At 48.1% G+C, this 20819-nt stretch overlaps 1 protein-coding gene across 5 annotated transcripts in view; it reads left to right on the forward strand.

Annotated features, from left to right (window-relative positions):
• SMOX (spermine oxidase) overlaps positions 1 to 20819 on the forward strand; it is a 104008-nt gene that overhangs the window by 53346 nt on the left and 29843 nt on the right. For 2 of the 5 annotated variants that reach the window (XM_073236882.1, XM_017663885.3), the window contains 2 exons: positions 4657 to 4883; positions 8994 to 9108. The gene's annotated coding sequence lies outside the window, so the exon portion shown is untranslated. Of the gene's footprint in view, positions 1 to 4656; positions 4884 to 8993; positions 9109 to 14019; positions 14193 to 20819 lie in introns of those variants that run through there. The other 3 variants (XM_037017505.2, XM_037017503.2, XM_037017504.2) reach the window with 3 other exon arrangements.

The following is a 20819-nucleotide window of genomic DNA, read 5'->3' on the forward strand; positions in this document are numbered from 1 at the left end:
TTTTAGTTAGTTGGCAATGGAAATGAGAAGAAAGTGGAATGATATTTTCAACCTGTTGGGAAAAAAAAATCCATAGAATTCTATACCCAGCTAAAATATATTTTACTAAGGGTGAAATAAAGGCATTTCCATACAACAGATAAACCTAAATTATGAGTGGATCCCCAGCAGAACTTAACTGTTTTCAGTAGATAGAAGGAAAATGAACTCAGATGAAAAGGCTGAGATGCAAAAAAATACATGAAAAGCAAATAAAGAAAGAAAAGTACATGTGTTTATGTTTTTCCATTATATTCACCTTCCAGCATCAGACACATTCCCTTTTTATGGCTTTGCCACTTGCTCAATTCTTCAGAGCTCCATCTGAAATGGAAAATAAAAGAACTATTACCAAATGCTTTAGGAGGTTGAGAAGAAAGTAATTTCAAGGCCAGAGTATTTCCAGTCACCAGAAAGACTAAGACTACCTTTATTTTGGAATATGTGATGGAAACCACAGACAGAAAAATATGGTTTAGAGGAAACACATGATGGAATCATTTCTAGGCTCTTCTCCTGTCTAAAAACTGGATTACAAAAAGAACTGTCAAGGCAGTGATAAAACAAACAGCCCTATAAAAAATGGGTGAAGGATTTGAACAGACATGTTGCAAAAGAAGATATAAAGATGACCAAAAAAACACTTGATGAGATGATGCTCAACATCATTAGTCATTATGAAAATGCAAATTAAAATTATGAAATGTCACTATACATCTGCCATATAACCCAGCCATCCAACTTCTGGGGATTTATTCAAGTGAAATAAGAACTTATATCTGCACATAAATCTGTATGCAAATGTTTATAGCAGTTTTATTCATAATCTCCCAAACAAGAAATAGCCCAAATGTCCTTCAACTAGTGAATGGATCAACTCTGGTGTATCCATATAATGGAATACTACTCAGCAATAATGAGGAGTGAACTACAAATAATATACAACATGGATGAATCTCAAATGCATTTGACTAAGAGAAAGAAGCCAGATTCAAAAGGCTACACATTGTATGATTCCATTTATTTCAGAAGAAGCAAAATTATAGGGACAGAAAACAGATCAGTAGTTTCCAGAGGCTAGGGGAAGGGGAGGGGTTGACTACTAAAGAGCATGAGGGAATATTTTAGAAGGGACTGTTGTATATATTGATTATGGGTGGTGATAACACAACTGCATGAGTTTTTCAAAACTTGCAGACCTTTATAATACCAAGGGTAAGTACTACTGTTTGTACTTTATACCTTTTAAAAAAAGAAGAGAAAATCATGCACCCTCAGGGTATTTTACAATCTCATTCTCTTTGACATGGAAATAAATGCTGTTCATTTGTGGACAAACACATCCACACATATACCCAAAGCATTGGTTATTGTCATGTCAGATTTCCAGAACCATTTCTTCCAGTCCTGTCTCTCCTTTACCAGATGAACCTTCTACCTACTTTACTAAGAAGAATTGGATAAGATGAACACATCTGACCTTTCTCTCCTCCACCTTAAATTTCCTCTTCTTATTCATACGAGGATTCAGGATAACCCCAACCCACCTCAGGGCATTTGTGTTCGAGTAAGGTAAAAAATTTTAAATTGTTAAAAAGTAGAATAAGTTTGTCAAAAAGTATAGTGATTTGGTGGTATGACCAGACACTGGCATCCCTTGATGTTACAAGACAATTTGAGGATGAATTAGCTATTTAGGCTAAGTGGAAGGAGCCAATCCGAAAGGCAACATATGGTATGATTCCATCTATATGACATTATGGAAAAGGCATAACTATGGAAACAGTAAAAAGATCAGTAGTTGCCAGGGCTTGGGGGGAGAGAGGTGGACTGGTGGAGCACAGAGAATTTTTAGGGCAGTAAGACTATTCTTCTGTATGATAATAGTGGACATGTGTCATTATACATTTGTCAAACCCATAAAATGTACAACATGAGTGAACCCTAATGTAAACTATGAACTTTAGTTAATAGAAATGCATCAATATTGGCACATTAATTATAAGAAATGTATCACAATAATGCAAGTTTTCAAAAATAAGGAAAATTGGGAGGGAAGGCAAGGAGGCATATAAGAACTCTTTGTGCTTAAACTTTTTGCTCAATTTTTTCTTTCATTTAAAAAAGTCTATTAATATAAAAAATTAATGCAGAACCATTGAACTTTAGATGTGAAGTTTTAGGAATACTTGGCCAGTTCTCTTTTCCTTGAAATTTCCTTCTTATGTCTACACGAGAGTGATAAGCCATAATTCATTGATCCTAAGACACATATTTTTTTTAGATCTTTTCATCAGAATGCATCTTAAAATGTGTAGCATTTTAGATTTGATGAAATATGGTATGATAAAATATTTATCTAAATAAGTCTAAAGAAGCTCTTTCAATACATATTAAATAAAAATCTAAGATTAGAAAGCATTATTCATAGTTTAATTGGTGTTTGTTTTTCTTTTTAAGTAGGGTTTAAAATGATAGCACATCGTATAATTGATGGTGCTCAGATTAGATTAAATGTAGTATATGTGTACACTATAAAAATTGGCTAGATGATTCATATTCATCTATTGAATGATGCTTTTAGGGGTGGAGATTAAGATTTGAATTATGATGCCTTATTTTTTGTATTTAAAAATAAAGCAATGGACATAAAATGTTAACAATGATCAAATATGAGAAGGAGTGTTTTATTTTGTATATTCAAAATACTTTATTTTCTATATTCAAAATTCTAAATAACAAAACAGAAATACCTGGAAAAGAAAATCCAAGAGCATGTCAGGAAACTTCTGGAGCAGGCTTGCAGCCACCAATTTTATTTGCCGGGGAGGATTCTTGGACAATCAGGGGATGGTGGAACTCAAGGGGGGAAAAGTCTGGCAGGCAGATTCGAAAAGACAAATATTGCATGATTCCACTCATATGAGGTACCTATAATAAATAAATTCATAGAGACAGAAAGCAGGATACTGGTTCCCAGTGGCTGAGGGTGGTGGGGGCAAGGGGGTGTTATCATTTAATGCGTACAGAGTTTCAGTTTAGGATGATGCAAAAGTTCTGCAAATGCACATGGGTGAGGACAGCAAGACCTTGTGAATGTACTTAAAGCCACTGAACTGTGTGTTTAAAAATGTAAATTTTCTGATGACAGAAAATCTGAGTAAGCAAGATTTATATTTTGGGCATGCTGAGTTTGAGATGGTCAAAGACATCCAAGGTGAGTAACACCTTGGTGAGTAACAATCCAAGGTCAGGGGAGCAATCATGGGCGGTAGAGGCAGATTTAGCAGACGCCATGATGGAGCTGGAGGGCTAGAGAGAGCGGTCATTTCCAAGCCCAGAGCCCTCCAACACTCAGAAGAGGCACACCCAGTGAGGTAGGAGGAAAACCAGGAGAGGGTGGACTGAAGAAGCTCGGAACAGAAAGCCTGCCCAGCAGGATGCAGTGGTCATCTGTCTTGCATGTTTCTGAGAGTCTGGCTGAGGTGGGGACCAGGGGATTTGGCACCGCAGGAGTCGTCGGCATTTCAGCAGAGGGATAAGCAGGGCAGCGTCCTCAAGTGGGTGGGAAGGGAATTGTGGTGATGGGAATGATGGGAACTATTTTTAAGCCTTTGAAGAAGCTTTGCTGGGAATATTAGGTGGGGTAGCTGGAGGCAGATAAGGAATCTAGGGTAGGCCCCACCCTTTTTAACGATGAGAGGCACTGGAAAAATGCTGGCTTGCTTGTGGGAATGGTCCACTATTCCCTTAAGAGAGGGACTAGGGGAAGAAACAGGAGGAGGACACAGTGGTGTGAATGGCTTTGGGGTGGGAGCGGAACACCTTTGTCTCTGAGGAGATGGAGAGAGAAGACCCCGGGGGGTCTGCAGATTGGGTGGTGGAAAGAAGACAGCATCTGTTTCCTTACCCTCTGAGCTGGGCAATGTGGGGGTGTTGGATGTTTGAAGGCATAGAAGGGGTAAACAAGTCAGAGTGGAGAGTGGGAAAGGGACGCTCGTGGAAGTGTGGTGGGCCCGGAGGACAAGGCAGACTGCGCCGTGGAGTATAAAGGGAGACCTGTGACAAGGCTGAGTGACCTTCCCTGGCAGTGGGCAAGCTCGGGCAGGTGGGTCCAACTCAGCTGTGACCAGCAGCAGGAGCATCACCCGGGAACTTGTTAAAAATGCAAATGCCCAGGCACCACTCGAGACCTATTGAATCAGAAGCTCTGGGGCAGGGGCCCCCTCCTCTGTGTTTTTCACAAGTCTTCCAGGTGATTCTGAAAGCTTGAGAAGCTCTGAACTAGAGTGAAGGAATCAAGGGCGTTGGGGATGGCCTGCAACTTATGTGCGAAGGGCTGCCCTTCTCGGGGCAGAAGTTCCCAGGGCTGTGAGCACCGGGTGTGTCTTCTCTCTTAACTAGAGACAGATCTATAAGCAAACCCCGGAAACTGCCAAAACCAGAATGACATTTAAAGGAACTCTAAGCTTTCTAATGAAAGATTATTTCGCAAGGCAAACAACATCCCTTCACACGTGCTTTTTTTTTTTTTTTTCCCCCAGAGTCTGAATTTGAATATTGAGTTTCTTGCTCGCGGTGTTTTGAAAAGACCCTGGATTTTCCTTCTCTCCCCAGGTCATGTCTTCTGGTGTTGTCACAAGGACCTTCTCTGAGGACTGCCCCATCTTTCCACATGGCTCCTTTCCAGTTTTCAAGTCTGTGGGGAAACAACGATGAACTGGCCATTCTCCTATGTGTAGGCCTTTTCCTTCTCAGCTGAAATAGACAAGGATGAGTCAGCTTCTTCCAACCTCCAGCATCTCGCAGTCCTCCCGTGACTCAGAGGATGGTCTGTTTAATGGGTAAGTGCTCCTCCCAGGAAGTTGGCAGCCCCAGCCTCCCCCTACCTGAGTCACTGTTCTCGGGTGCTCCTATCTAGACTCATGGCCATCGAGATGGGGGAGGCCGGCCCAGGAAGATCAGCCATAAGTGGCCCAGGGAGGAGGATGGGCGTTGAAAGGCTAAGGTGCAAGAGGCTAAATTTGTTCCTCATTTGCTGGTGGCTTTGGATGGACCCACAAAGGACCCAGCGTCTCTATTTGAAAATGGGAGAAACTGTGTATCCTACCACGCAGTAGACTCAGTAGCAGCCCAAAAGAAGAGGAGCCCTCAGGGAGTATATCTGGGTGGAGAAACACTTTGGAGCTTTCCTGAACAAGAGGAAGGGAACCCTAGGGGCGGTCCATCTTTGCAGATTTATTGCACAAGCTGTATCCTGAGCAGAGCCTGCAGGGGGTGGGGAGGCCTCCATGGGAGGAGGGGCAGGAGCTCAGCCATGGGGAGGCTGGCTAGAGGCAAGGGACTTTGGCAGGTAGGGGCGCCTGGGAGCACTGTTGGGGGCCCAGAGCAGCTGGTAGAAACACAGCAGGCTGAGAGCATGCTTGGTACTGCCTGAGTTGCTGGTTCTCACTTTCTTCTTTCTCTGTCTCCTTCACTGCCTCCCTGCTCTGTCTCTATCCATCTTTGTCTCTCTTTGTCTTCTCCCCAACCCTTTTCTCTCCTCCCACCGTCTCTCCTACATCAGCATAGTGGAGGCTCCCCTCCCTGTGGGTTGAGTGTTTTCTTTCCTGTTTAGATGGTGACTGGCATCCATCTGCTTATGATGGCAGCAATCAACCCATCCTGTTTACTTGTCGCTGACACAGTGGCTGTGGTCAGTGAGGCCATCTGCCACAGCCCCCCAGGGTGGGGTGGGGACCCAGATGCTGACACGCACAGGCAGACACTCAGCCATGACCAGGTTAGTCTGCTCCATGAGAGCCAGGAGGTCCTGGGCTGTTCTGCTCTGATGTCTGATGTGGCATAGCCAGCTGGGCTGAGGTCACCTCCTCTGCTGCTGACGTTCATGGCCCAGCATGCTTGGCACAGACTCAGGGCTCAGAGACAATCTCCTGACTGAAGCTGAGTGCACAGTGCACAGCTCCTTAAAGAGCTGGGAGGTCTCAGAAGTGAGAAGGGCAGGGCCCACAGGGATCAATGTTAGAAGGCATTTTGCTCGGAGCTCTCATTTTCACACGGGGGAGTTAGGACCAGAGAAGGCAAAGGGCTTGTGAAATGGGTCACCCTTTACCACATCCCCTCTCTGCTCAGCATCTCCTGCTTGGGCCCCTCCCTCCTAATTCAAGTGATTAGAGCTGCACGTTTTAGTGTGTTTTCCTTGGTATCCCCAAATCTTGCGCAGTGGTACTGTTGAGGGGTAGGCTGGAGATGGTCCAGGTTTCCAGGGCTTGGTGCTATGAGCAGGGAAAGGGGCAGGGGAAAAGCCAGATCTGGGAGTGTAGGTGGTGGTGGTCGTGGACCGTTAAATAGAGGCATGGAGGAACCAAGGCCAAGAAGATGAGGTTCTCTGTTTTCTATATGCTTCCTGGGACCTGACTCCTAAACTCTGAGCACAAGGGCCTTAGCAGACAAAGATGCCAAACATAAAAGCCAAGAAACGAAAAAAACTCACAGAAGCTGAGAGTGTAGGTGGATGCCCTTTGATGCCTCGACGAGGTTCTTGGAATTCTTGAGGTCATAAGAGTCTGCTTCAAGGCGAGATTGCATGCCATGTTTGGTGAAGAGCCAGACAGACCTGGGCTTGGTGGGCCCGACTCTGCCACTCACAGCTGTGTGACAAGCCCATGCTTCTACTTAAGAAATTGTCTGAAATTCGGATTGAACTGGGTGTCCTATATTTTTATTTGCTAAATCTGGCTACCCTCCAAGCTTCCCAAATGTAGGCCCCTCACCCCCAGCCTGAGGCCATCAGTAGCTAATCCTGAGTTACTTGGAAGTCTGGGATTTCACTTTAAAAAACTTCAAGTCTAAGCTCATCTCCATCTTTCTATCCTTGTTTTATTATTAGCACCATGCTCTAACCAACTGAGCTAACCGGCCATTTGTCTATCCTTGTTTTGCCATAAAACAGACACTAAATTATCCTGGTTAAAAAGCAAACATCTCCCCCCTGTTTACATCTGATTGTGGATTAATTAAGATCCTGCTCATCCTGAATGGCAGACTGTCCAGGTGGATGGAAGGAGGATCTGGGCCACACATGTAGTCCTGGTGTTTTGCACCGGGCACAAGTAAATGGGGAAATAGGCAGTGAGATTTTCCAAAGGTCACATCTGTTCAGTTTAAAGGACTCCACTTGTGCCTTTCTATTTTGCTTTTTTGATATGATTGATTGTCTTTTTTTTTTTACCAAATGGGAATTAGTTAAAAAATTTTCCCTTACTTGGCAAGATAAAGGCAGGAAGAGAGTCAGAGCCTCCAGAAAAGTGTGGAGGAGCCAAGAGGGTACCAACCAAGGGTGCTTTTAGAGCAGTGGCTGTACACTAGAATAGGCAGAATGCCCACGTGTACCGCAGACTCCCTGCATCAGACCCTTTGGGGGTGGGACTGAGACATCAGTGCTTTTAAAGCTTCCAGGTTATTCCAATGTGCAGCTGAGGTTGATGGCATTGCTTTGGAGCTTTGCTACTCAAAGTCTGGCCTGAGGACCAACAGCATCGGCCTCATCTGGGAGCTTATTAGAGCTGCAGAATCTCAGGCCCCACCCCAGGCCTGCTGAGTCAGAACCTGCCTTTTCAACAGGGTCTCCAGATTCTTCATTTGCAGTCTGACAAGTCTGGCTCTAGTGTACCTGTTAGGAGCCTCAGCTTGATGGGGTGGTCCCAGCAGCAGCTGGCTTCCTTCAGTGGGAACCTGAAGGCTGCAGGTGCTAGTCTGGTCATCAGAGTCTGCTGCAACATCTCCCACTCTTGGGCGTGCTAAGTTGGAGTCTCACCCACAGTACTGGAAGTTGCATCGTCTGCCTGTACCTTTTAGTGTCCTTTCATCGGCACATCACTGTTCTATTGGGACAACCATACAGTAAACCAAGGATTACCAAGATTTAAATATCAGGGACTCCTGTCCTGGTGGAGAAACCTAAGGACACCAGTGAGGATACGTGGAGAGGACAAGAGGAAGTACAGAGGGTGAACCTGACCTCAGATGTAATATTCATTTACTCCATGGCCATTCAGGTCTGGCTTTGAGCCAGGTACTCTTGTTTTCTCTTTCTGCAATTGGATTAGATGGAATTGACATAATTTATGACATCACCCATAAAGGCTGGGTGAGTGAGGGTTGTCTCTATCAGTTGCTGCAACAGTGCTGTGTAAATAACAACCATGAAACCTCAGTGTCATACAATTAGTTTCTATTTCTCCTGTGTATATGGGTTGGCTGGGATGGCTCTGCTGATCTCATGCATCTGTAAGTTGGAGGGGTGTTGGCTGGTCTAGACTTGGACTGGATGTTTCAAGATAATGGTCTGGGTGAGTTTTGTTCAAGGTTCTGGGTTGAGCTCTTGTCTGCTCCTTGCGTATTCATTCTGTGGCACCAGGATGACAGGCAGTAGTTATCCAGGGGAGCATGTCTAATGGAGGTGATGAAAGCATAAGAAGGAAGTGAAACATGCAGGAACTCTTAAAGCTGAGCAGAAACTCTCAAAACTGAGACACTACCACTACTACTCCATTTGGCCAGAGAAAGCCACATGGGTCAAGCCCATCAGTGGGTGGGAAAATATACTCAAACTCTATGAGTCCATGGCAAGAATGTGGATGCAAAATATCACTCTGGGAAGTGAAAAATTGTGACCAGTAAGTCAACCCACTATATCCTCCAACCAGGAGTGACACTTCCTTGGGGATACATCCCTTCTAGAACAGTATAAACTCACTCATGGCAGATACTGCTGCCTATTCACCAAAAATCCTTTCCTACTCTTCCTGTGCTCGTAGCTAGAGCACATTTCCCAGACTTCCTTGTAGTTAAGTGTGACCAGATGACTGGTTTTGGCCAGTGGCATGGGAGTAGGAAAAAAATGTGAGTCATTTCTCAAGCTAAGGTTTTCTCCTGCTCCTGGTTTTGTGCAGGTGACTACCAGACCCTAATGGTTGATGGAGGCACACATTTGGAATGAGCTTGGATCTTTGAATCACTATGTGAAGGAAAGCCATTACAAAATGGAAATACCTCTTTATTATGTGGGTAAGATATGAATTTCTATTATGTTTGAACCACTATATTTTTGTGTCTCTTTGTTACTGTAACTAATATACTTCTTAAAGCCTTTCTTTGTTACTTTCCAATCATAACACAGGGCAACCCAACTCCCTGTGGTGGTGAGTATGGAAGTGCTTTGTAAAGTGTTCAACATGTGTGAAGTCTAACTGTGATCAATGTTTCAACACAAAATGGAGTCTAATTCAGCTGTATAGATGTGGTGGAGACAGATGTTAATAATTGCTGGCACCTGGAAGGGGCCTGATGGCTTGGACATCATTTTTCACACCCTTTATTCTTTTTAATCCTCACCACACCTTGAGAGACAGGATTTTATCATTACCCTTGCTCTAAGGATGACAAAAGGGAGTCCACCAAACTTTCTCAAAGCCTCACGTTTGGTCAGGGGCCTGAACCTGACCTTCCCCTTGGTGTTCTGGGGGGAAACAATGAGGAAACTTCTTAGATAAAATCCACTTTGCACAATCAGTCTCTAAGGGCCCCCTTGAGGGGATTGGAAAGTTTATAACCAAGGCTCCTGGTGGTGGTGGTATGATTTGTAAGGAGCATTGAAAGTTCCAGGCCCTAGTTGAACCTGCCTACCCCAAGAATCTATTCTCAAAGATAAGAGAGAGGTATTCCTGGGGTTCTGCTTTATGGTACATTATCTGCAAAGATGGCTACCAAGGATTCCTTCTGTATCTGTATGCACACTTGTTATTGGTTGAATTGTGTCTCCCCAAGGACATGCTAGGTATGTTGGAGATATGTTAGAATCCTAACCCCTAGTACCTCGGAATGAAATATATTCGGACATAGGGGTTTTACAGAGGAAGGAAGTTGAAGTGAAGTGATTAAGGTGAGCCCTGATCCACTGGTATCCTTATAGGACTGGGAAGTTTCAGCACAGAGATAGGTATATACACAGAGGGAGAACTCATTTGAAGAAGATGAAGGGATGAAGGCAGAGACTGGTGTGATGCATCTCCAAGTGCAAGATTGCCAGCAAACTGTCAGAAGCCAGGAGGGAGTGATGGATCAGATTCTCCTTCATCAAAAGAATTAACCCTGCTGATGCCTTGATCTTGGACTTCAGCCTCTAGGACTGTGAGACAATACATTTCTGTTGACTAAGCCATCCAATGGGACTTTGTTGCAGCAGCCCTAGTAAACACAACACTCCATTCTTCCTATCAAGACATGGAGTCAATTTATCCTCCCCTGAATCTGGGCTTCACTTTCTGCTTTTCTGTAGCCAACAGAATGAATGTGGCAGAAGTAATGAATTGGCAGTTCTGGCCCTGGGTCTTAAGATGCCTGGAAGCTTCCATTTTCACCCCCAGAGGGAAGCCAGGCTGTGCTGTTGTAAGGAAGCCTCAGCTATTCTAGAGCACATGGAGGGAGAAGCAGCCCCAGCTAAGCTTCCAGCTGCTGTCCCTAGCCAATATCACATGCAGCAGAAGAACTCTCTAGCTGAGCCCAGTCAATGAAAAGAGTTGTAAGAAATAAGAAATCCTTGTTGTTTAAGCACTAAGTTTGAGTGTGGTTTGTTATGTAGCAACAGACAGCTGCAATGTCCTTTGGCAAGTTGTCCAGTGTGTCTGCTGCTGTGGTCTCTAAAGCCAGATGCCTCCAGGACCACCTTGTTGTTGTGAGGGTTGAGCATCCTCTTGAATGGATTCTGGGTGATCCCTGTCTCCTCACACTTTTCATTTCCACCTAAAAATCTTCAGTGGTGCATCTGGTAGGAGGACCTGGATGATGCCAGCCCTCTAGCTGCAAAGGAGACTGGGAAAGAGTGTTTCTGGCTTTGGAGTAGGGTATGCAGCATTCATGACATGGAAAGTTCTTCAAAGATAGGAGGATGTTCAAAAGGTACGGGGCACACCCAAAACATGATGAACGTCCTCAACAATGGCCAATGTATTTTGTGAACTTTCTGTGTGCTTGGTACCCAGCTCTGGGCCCATTCACCTTCTAATTGTAAGCAGTGCCCTGATGTCACCCTTCCTCACCGAGTCCAGGGTTGGGCATGCAATTCAGGCCCAAACAATGATATGTGACCCGGTCAGAGCCAACTTGGTGTAACCTGGCTTTTTTGCTGAAAGAGGACTTGGGCTGTGAGGGTGGAGCTTAGAGCTGCTGGCCACCATCTTGCTACTGCAAGCAACAGAGATGAGAGGTGAGGAGAGGAAGGTGAAGTCTTGATGATAGTTTCTGAGCCTCTTGGCACCTGGGTTGGTCAATGGTAATTGGAGTCTTCTGTTATATGAACATACAAGTTTCCAATTTGCTTACACCAAACCAATTTGATAGTTTCTCATCATTTATAACTCATCAAGTCCATATTAATATTCTTATTCAATACGACTCTTTAGAGTAGGTATTATTTATTAACCCTATTTTACAGATAAGGTAAGGAAAGCACAGAAAGGCTACAGTGAGGCAGAATTCAAACCTAGCAGTTCTAATATTGAAAGTCCACCTGTAAATATTCTGTTTCCTTGGTGGTAAGAGAGGATTCATAGAAGAGGGTATGACATTTAACTCATCACTTCACTCCAAGGGGACATAGTGGTTTGTTAGGAGGGGATAGAAAGGCTTTTAGGTGGTAGGAATTGCTTGGGCAATGATAAGGCCTTTTCTACTGAGAAGCCATATATGAAATTCATCATGTCCCTGCTCTGTAGCCTACCTCAAAGCATGTCACTCCTGCAGGGGAGCATCAAATCCCATTTCTGCAGAGGCTCATCTACCCTCCTGGCCTCTGAACCCATGCAGACCTATGCTGTGCCCTGGGGCCTGGTGGGTCCCCTGAGGGATAGAGGTGAAGTAAGGTGCCCTCCTCAGTCTGAAAAACAGTTCAGGGCAGGGGCCTGGCTTCCTCTGAAGGCCTCTCCCCCTTGGACTGGGTCTCTATAAGCCCCAGAGGCCCTGGAGATGCTCATAGTGTTAAATAGAATGAAATTGTCAGAGACCAAACATCCCTCTGCTCCCTGCCCCTGCCCCCACACTAGAACAAATGAGAAACTGTACAGGGGACCAGAGCAGTGCTTGCAGAATCTCAAATGGAAAACGAACAAATAATTTTGAAATAATTATTGAAAAAAGAAAAAAGGGACCCCTACACTTATATGTGCTTTGGTTTTTATTAAATCAAGGATGAGGTAGTGGGTACCATCGGCTGCGAAGGGACAGGCTGTGCCGATTTGAGTCACTCCCCTCCCCCAAGCTCCCACAATGCCCCTTCTTTTTTTTTTTTTTTTTTTGAGAGGGCATCTCTCCTATTTATTGATCAAATGGTTGTTAACAACAATAAAATTCAGTATAGGGGGGGTCAATGCTCAATGTACAATCATTAATCCATCTCAAGTCTAATTCTCGTCAGTCTCCAATCTTCTGAAGCATAACGAACAAGTTATTACATGGTGAACGAATTCTTACATAGTGAGTAAATTCTTACATGGTGAACAGTACAAGGGCATTCATCACAGAAACTTTCGGTTTTGATCACGCATTATGACCTATAAACAATCAGGTCAAATATGAATATTCGTTTGATTTTTGTACTTGATTTATATGTTGATTCCACATTTCTCCCTTTATTATTATTATTATTTTTATTTTTAATAAAATGCTGAAGTGGTAGGTAGATGCAAGATAAAGGTAGAAAAAACATAGTTTAGTGCTGTAAGAGGGCAAATGTAGATGATCAGATGATCAGGTGTGTGCCTATGGACTAAGTATTAATCCAGGCTAGACAAGGGCAGCAAAACATCCACGGATGCAGAAGATTTCTCTCAAAGCAGGGGGGGTGAGGTTCTGAGCCTCACCCCTGTTGATCGCCAAATTCTCACCTGATGGCCCCTCTGCGACTGTGCCTGTCTTAGGTTGTTCCTCCCTTGAGGAATCTTACCCGTCTCTGGCTAACCAGTCATCTTCCGGGGCCATACAGGGAAATGTAAAGTTGGTAAGTGAGAGAGAAGCCATATTGTTTGAAAAGGTTAGCTTTTTACTTCTTTGCAGATTTATGCCCTGTGGCTTCTATGCCCAGCACTTGTCTCGAGGTATCTTTACCACCTGGAGGAATTATGATACTCGGTAAATTCGATATGAGGCACGAATTCTATTTGAGGGTTGTAATTAGGAAGAAAGAAGAAAAGCTACAGATGTAGCATATGGAAGGAAACATGGAGGATTGATTATTTCTTTGACATATCTTCTTGTAGAGTACCTTAAGTATGTATAGGTTTTAAACTACTAACTAATTTGCACACACATATTAACATAATAGGAATACGGTGACATAAACAAAGCAAATCTATAATTACCATCCATCTCCAGTGAAGCCAAGAAAACCATTTAGGCACCCTAGCAATGCCCCTTCTTTTGAGGATTTGAGGTTGACAATCAGAGGTCTCAGGCACAGATGGGGTGGCTGCATCACTGTTGGGGAGAAAATGAGATTGGAGGTGACCCCTGGGGATGAGCCCCCTGATCCCAATTGAGATCCCGTGGAGGGTTTCAGGTGGAGAGAGGGGCTCCCTTTCTTTCGAAAGAATGGTTCCAAACTCGGCGGGTAAACTGAGGCCCGCGCATCCTGGCTGATCGTTGCCTCTCGGGCCGCCTCTGCCCTACGTTGAGTCCACCCTAGGGCGGGAAGGGCCGGATGGCTGCGGGGATGTGGGGACGTCTGGAGCCCAGCTTAAGGAGGCCCTGTGGGGTGCCAGTAGGGAGCCCTGGGCCCGGGGTCCGGAGGCAGGGCCACCGCGGTACTTAACCCCGGGGCTTCAGCTTCCCTGCTCCCGGCGGGGCGGGCTTGGGGAGGAGCTCGGCGCTTCCCCGCCTCGAGGCGGAGCGGGGGCCGGGCCCGAGCGGGCCGGGCGGGGTGGGCCGGGGACGCGAGGCGGAGCGGGGCTCCACACAGGCCGCGGCGGCTGGCTCGGGCCCCTAGGTCCCGGCGGCGGCTGGAGGAGGAAGCCAGGCGCTTGGAGGAGGAGGGGAGGCGGAGGGACCGAGGCTGGAGCGCCGCTCGCGGCAGACTCACTTCCCCGGCTAAGCAGGGAAAGGTACCGCGCGCCCGCTCTCCGGTCCCCAGCCCCCGGCCCCGGGCCCCCGGGCCCCCGGCCCTGGCTCGGGCGCAGGCGGGGCTGCGGCCGCCGCGGGAAGGCGAGGGGCCCGCAGCGGCTCCGCGGGCTCGCAGGCGTGGGGCTCCGGCGGCCGGCGCTGTTCGCGGCTCGGAGGCTGGGGTGCACGGCGTTCCCCGAGGCTCGCGGAGAGTGGTGGGCGCCGCGCCCCTCTCGCTCGCGTCGGGAAGCGGCGGTCTGGCGGGGTGGCGGGGGGCCCGGGCGAGCGCGCGGAGGTGGAGGACCCCGCGGGCTGCGTGCGGCGTGGGGGAGCCCTGTGGGCGCAGACAAAGCCGGCGCGGGCGCCCAGCGACTACTCGGGCGGCCCAGAAGGTGGGCGCTGGGGAAGAGAAGAAAAGGCTGAGGGGCGATGGCCGGGACACTGAGAGAGGCTGGGCCGTCCTCCCTCCGGGCGTCCAGGTGCTCTCCGGGGACCGGGGACAAGGTGGGGAGCAGTTCTTTACGAAGGGCCAGCTAGGGGTTCAGCGGCCGCGCCGGCCTTTGCGAGAGTCAGGCTCGGAAAGGGTTAGGGTGTGTGGAGTGCTCACTTTGGGGGGAGGGGCTGAGGGAGGTCACCGCTGTGGGGTGGGGGCTGGGGCTTTGCTGGAGCAGGTGACCGGGCCGTGGACCCCTTAGCAGCTGGCAGGAAGGGGCACAGCCTGATGAGATAAGTGCAGTGGCTAGCATGAATGGTGAGAGGTACCCACAGGTTGTTTGCAGAACCTGCTGGTGGTGACACATCCCCTGCCAGTCCGGGGCTGGGTGGGGGGTGGGGAGTTGCGGATGGGAACTTGTTGGTGTTTGGAGCAAGCAGGAAAAGGGCAGGTGCCCTGAGGGTCGTTGGAGTGGCACGAATGGAGGGATGGGTGGGTGTGCATCTGAAAGTGTGTTCAGTGAAGTCGACCCACACCCCTGCATTCTGCTGCCCTTGCCCCCTTCCCTCTTGTTAAGGGGAAGGAAGCACCCCAGTTCCTGCTTCCACGGTGGTCGGCACTGTCCTCTGTTCTGTTACTTACCCTTTCTCCAGCGTTAGAAGTGGCTTCTTTCCCCCTGGATCATCACAGGAGTCTAAGAACATGCTTTAGCACGTTCTTACCCCTATATATCCTCTTCTTTGCCTTCATCCCTCACTCTTGCCCAGCTACAGACCCACTTCCCACATCTCTTCAAAGCAAAACTTCTCCATAGAGCCGTCTGCACCTTCTTCTCTGGAGCACATCCCTCCGGTTCTTCAGCCCACTTGATCTGGCTCCAGTCCCACTACTTCACTCGAACTTCCCCAGTCAGGGTCTCCAGTGATTTCCACGTCCCCACAAGCAGATCTTCCTTGACCGGCCTCAGTCCTGTTAATCTTCCCTCCTAGAGCCAGGATCCTCTCTTGGCTTCCCCTGGTTTTCTTCTTCCCCCTCTGGTTAGCCCTTCTCAGTCATCTTTGGGAACAACTCCTTCATTCAAATGTTGGTGAATCCCAGGGCTCTGTCCTCAGCCCCATTCGCTCCCCGGACTCTCTTCTATTTACTTCCCTGCCAAGCTCTCATTCTTTCTTCTGATTTTCAAAATCAAGCATTAGTTTATAAACCCGTACATCTTAAATATACATCATGTTTATTCTCATGATTTTAAGTAGCCCCAGCCTCTATCCAACCACCCAGCTGATTTGCAGTGTTCTGGGTATCTCACAGGTATGAAGACTTTATATGAATGAACAGAACCCTGACTGCACGCCCTGAATGTGACCCTCTGCAGGCTTTTCCATTTCAGTAAACAGCCCATAACCCACCCGCCTTTAAAGATAAGTAACCAGGTGGCATCAACTTCTCCCTTTGCCTTCCGCCCCACATCTAGTCTAACAGTGAGTCTTATTGGTTCTTTCTGCAAAATCTATCTAGGGCCTGTTCTTCAGGTTCTGACCCCACTGCTACTGCCCCAGGCTACTGCCCGGGGCTGAGCTGCCTTTCATGTATTGCTGAAATGCTATAGTAGCTGTACCTGCTTTCCAAATTTGCCCTCCTCTAATCCATTTTAACAGAGCATCAGGAAAGATTTAGAAAGATATTGATCAGATAATCTCATTTTTCTAAAATCCTCAATGGCTCTCTGTTGCACTTGGAATAAAATTTCGAAGCTTTCCCCTGGCTTATCAGACCCTCCATGATCTGACCCCTGCTGACTCCCTCAGCATTCTCCTGACTACTGTCTGCTTTGTATCTTTCCAGGCAGCCACACCTGAATCACTTCTGTGCCTTGAACACCCTAAGCATTTTTCTGCCCTAGTGTTTTTACTTGTGCTGTTCCCTCTGCTTGTAATGTTCTTCAGGGTTTTCTGCTGAGATGTCTCTGCTCCTTCTTACTTTTCAGGCCTCAATGTAAATGTGCCTTCTTCATATGCCTTCCCAGTCTTGCTGGGCCCCTGTGCCAGTAATTCACTAGAGCATCTAGTTTACTTTATTCATTATATTTATCAGCACCCATAACGGTTTGTTGTAGTTGTTTGGTTATTTTGTCTGACTTTCCAGGGGCTGGAACCTTGACAGAAAGGTCCCCTGTTGTATCTGGATCACCTATAGCCCAGTGCCTGGCATGTAGCTGATGCTCAGGAAATCTTGAACCAGGTGGGAAGGTCAGGGCTGGGCTAGATAGACACTATTGAGGTCAGTGCAGGAGCCCCCTTGAAACCTGAAGTGATCCCATGGATTTGTATTTTCTTTCCACAAAAAACAGTTATGTAAATAGCTGCAAGAATCTGAGGGGGACAGTGGGGTGTGAAAAAGAGAAGTACAGAAGATACAAGTGGCTCAAAGGCAGGCCCGTACACTGAGGAGGAGACTGGGTGGGTCTGCAAGATGTGCAGTTGGTGTAGGCTTCTGCGGGTTGAGGATAAATGATTTCCTTTGCTCTCTGGTAGAAATCCAGGCAGGGTCAACAGAGGGGTGTGTGTGTGTGTTCATGTGTGTATATTATCTAACTCAGGATATGGGGGTGGTCTGGGTAGTCAGGGATTTATTTCACGCTACTCCCTTGGGTGACTGCTAGGTGCTCAGCCTTGCGATCAGGGAGTTGAAGGGGAGGAAGAAGCTGGGGCTGGAGGTTTCTCTACAGACTCTTGTCTTTCCACCTACAGTTCTCCTCTTTGCTCAGAGGAGCCAGCTGAGAACTGAGTTGTGTAGCTGGTGCTCACAGACTGTAGGGCTGAGAATCAGGGGACCTCAAATCTGGGAGGGAGGCAAGAGAGGTCCTGGACAGATGGACCAGTGATGGAGCAAGGTAACACTGTGAGGTGAGTGGAGTGCTGGAATGAGGGTTTGGGAGCTCAGAATTTGGGTCAGGCTGGCATGTCTAGGAAAGGCCCTGAGCTGGGGTACATGGGAGCAAAGAGGGTATTTTGGGTGGGAGAAATCAGGTAGAGATCAAGAGGCTGGGCCACTGCCCTGGTGTACTCACTGGGTGCCAGGCAATGTTCTAAGGACTTTGCAGATATTAACTTATTTAATCCTCTTAAAACATCTCTGTAGGTAGGTCTTACTCCCATTTCATAGATGGGAAGATTGAGGCAGTCTTACAACTCATTAGTGACAGCAAGGGTTTGAACCCAGGCAGCCTGGCTCCAGAATCTGTGCCCTACACCACTCCAGTCTGCCACTTCTCTCATGCCTCTCAGATATGCATCAGCTGAAAGCTTCTTAAACAAGTGGCTTTTCCTGACTCTCAGAGTTGCCTGGCCTTGGGACCTGGCAGGTAGGAAACAAATAATACCCTCTAAGGTAGAAGGGGACCCCACTCAGAGTGGACAGCTGAGTTTCTCTGCTTCATGCCCCACCTTTCCTTCCAGGAGGGGCTCTGGCCCCAGGCCAAGTAGTTGGGCATCATTACACTGTGATTTTGGGGGGCTGAGGAGGGCAGTGTCCTCTGGTATGAAAACAGCTCCCTGCTTGAGATGCCACCATTAGACTATCTTCCCTCTGGGTTTAGCATTGCCCCACTGCCCTCTTTGTCTGCCTCTGGAAGGCCCAGGGAGGTCACGTAGGGGCTCTGCAGATAAACTGGCCTGATTTGGATTTCATCTAGGATATTGTGAGGTGGAGTGTCAGGACTTGGTCTTTAGAAACCTGGATAGGGGTCTGAGTAGGGATGGGTTGAACGTGGGTGGGGACAGACAAATGCTAACTGAAAGAGCTTAATCCACTTCTTTATTGGCCCTGTCTTTCCCTCTTTTTGTCTGTCTGTAAAATGGGATTGGAGAGACTTTTTTCTTTGCTCCTCAGAGGTTGTGAAAGCTGAAAGCTCCTTCAGTGTGTATGCCGGAGTGCCTTCTTACAGACCCAGAATAAAGGAATGAGGACTTCCACGGGATGCTAGCTCCAAGGAACTGGGCCAGGCAGGAGGGAGCTGGGAGGAGGGTGTGGCAGCCCTGTCCTGCAGGGCTTTCCTGTTTGGTCATGAGGACACCTTTGGGCTGGTGACTTGGCTTCCCAGGGGCCTGGCTGGCTGGCCACACAAAGGTTTGCTGACCACACAGGGATGCAATGTCTTGCTCCAAATTCTGAGCCCCAGTGTTTAGGGGCTCTGTTCATCCAGCTTGGCAGACCCTATTAACCCCCTAGGAAGAGGGGAGGCCGAGTTGGTGATACTCTCTTCTGCATTTTGGGAAACTGAGGCACAGGGCAGGTATTCTCAGGAGTGCTTCCTCTCTGGCAGATAGAGTGCAGGAGGCTTGTCCATACTGCCCAAGTCCTTGAGTTGAGGTGAAGGTGCTGGCAGAGTCTTGAGAATGGACTTCCCAACAACTGCACACTGGGCCTTATTATCTGTGGTCAGCACCTGGCATCTCCTATGCCCTAGACTGGTGCTCAGAGCCAGTGGGAACCCAGGACAGGATCCTCCACTCTCCAGGAAATAAGAGTAAGCCATCCAGGTGTGAAAAATGAGGTGCAGATCAGACCAGCTTCCTGGAGGAGGTGGTGATTTTAGAGGGTCCTGAAGTCCTGGGCAGCTTTGGCCAGGAGAAGAGAGGTTGGCATTCTCAAGGCGGAGGGGGAAGCCACAGCCTGGAGAAGTGGGTTGAAGCCAGGTTGGGGAAGGCCTTGGCTGCAAAGTTGCTGAGTCTGGACTTGATTCACTAGGCCCTGGGGAGCCACCAGAGGTTACAGGCCACAGGTGCAATGGCTTGATTAGAGCAGTGGTCCATAAAAGTGCTTCTCAAGCTCTAACTTAGACCTGGATCACCTGGGCAGCTTGTTAAAATGCAGGTTCTAATACAGTAGGTCTAGGGTGGGGCCTGCAATTCTGCCATTTTACAAGCTCCTGGGTGGTGTGATGCTGCTGGTCCAGGGGTCATTTTTGTATAGCAAGGGTTGGAACCAGGGATTCAGGGGCCAGACAGGTGCAGGGACAGGCGCAGGTCAGGTGGGACCTGGACCAGGCAAAGAGGCTGTCCTGGCTTCTGTGGACTATGTTGGGGGAGGTGTGGGCTGCCTATGTGGGGGCAGGCCAGAGGGGAGTGTGTAGGGGGCACAGGATGCAGTGCACCATTCTGCTGGGAGTGGGCTGGGTGAGGGGCCTCTGGGGGCTTGGGTCTCAGGCCCAGAACACAGGCCTGATTTCCAGGGTTCCTGACTGTGAAGCTCCCAAGACCACAAGAGGGTGTCTTAGTGGCTGCCACAGGGCTGGCTGACAGGCAGGCAGCATGTAGGACATCTTATCTTTGCCCACAGCTGAGCCTGGCCCTGTGGGTAGCCAATCTGGGGTGAGCACTCTTCCTCCAGCCAGGGTGGGGCCAGTGAGATTGGGGAAACAGCTGACTCCAGCCTCAGACATGCCAGCTTCTAAAAGCCCCCAAAGCCACCCCCGCTGCTGAACCATCACCCCCAGCCCATGGAGCATCTCTTATCCTGTCCTGTGTGAGTCCTGCTGCCACTGATGGTTACATGAGTTGCTGTCGGGGTCTTAGTCCACTCGGGCCCCTTTCCTGGTGCTGGAAGTGGGAGGCCTGCATGCGGCTCTCTGCTGTGCCCCTGGCTGGGCCTCTACAGGCAAGTGTCTGCTCCTTTCTGAGGCCTCAATTTCCTATAAGTTGAGAGATTCAGTCCCCTCCCTGGGGAGCAGGTGGGAGGGCCACAGGGAATGTTGGGTGGGTACTGCATCTTCTCAGAATGGTAGCTTAATACATTTTAAGTTTGGGTTAATTTTAAAACTGACAAGCTTATGATGGAGTTGAACGAGCAATTTGCTTTGAAGAACTGTCCAGCATCCTTCAGGGCTCTCCCAAGGCCCCTGCTCTCTGGGCTTTGCATGGTCTGGGAGCAGGGGCTGGTATCTTAGGTCCCTGTGGACACTGGCAGGAAGGTAGGCAGTCACCTCACCCAAAGGAAGGTGGGCAGGGCAGACACAGGGCAAATTTCTGCTGCCCCTGGCAGTGCCAAGTGGGGCTGTAAAGGTGGGCTTCCCAAATGTCTCACACATCTCCTTTTAGGACACCCTGCTTTGATTCCAGTCGATGTGCCTCCTGCTGTGCCAGGTTGTCCTGAAGGGGTGGGAGGGGATGGCATTTCTCAGATTGTTCTGACAAACCTC

The sequence above is a fragment of the Manis javanica genome, chromosome 5, assembly GCF_040802235.1.
Source record: "Manis javanica isolate MJ-LG chromosome 5, MJ_LKY, whole genome shotgun sequence".
NCBI classification, from domain to species: domain Eukaryota; kingdom Metazoa; phylum Chordata; class Mammalia; order Pholidota; family Manidae; genus Manis; species Manis javanica.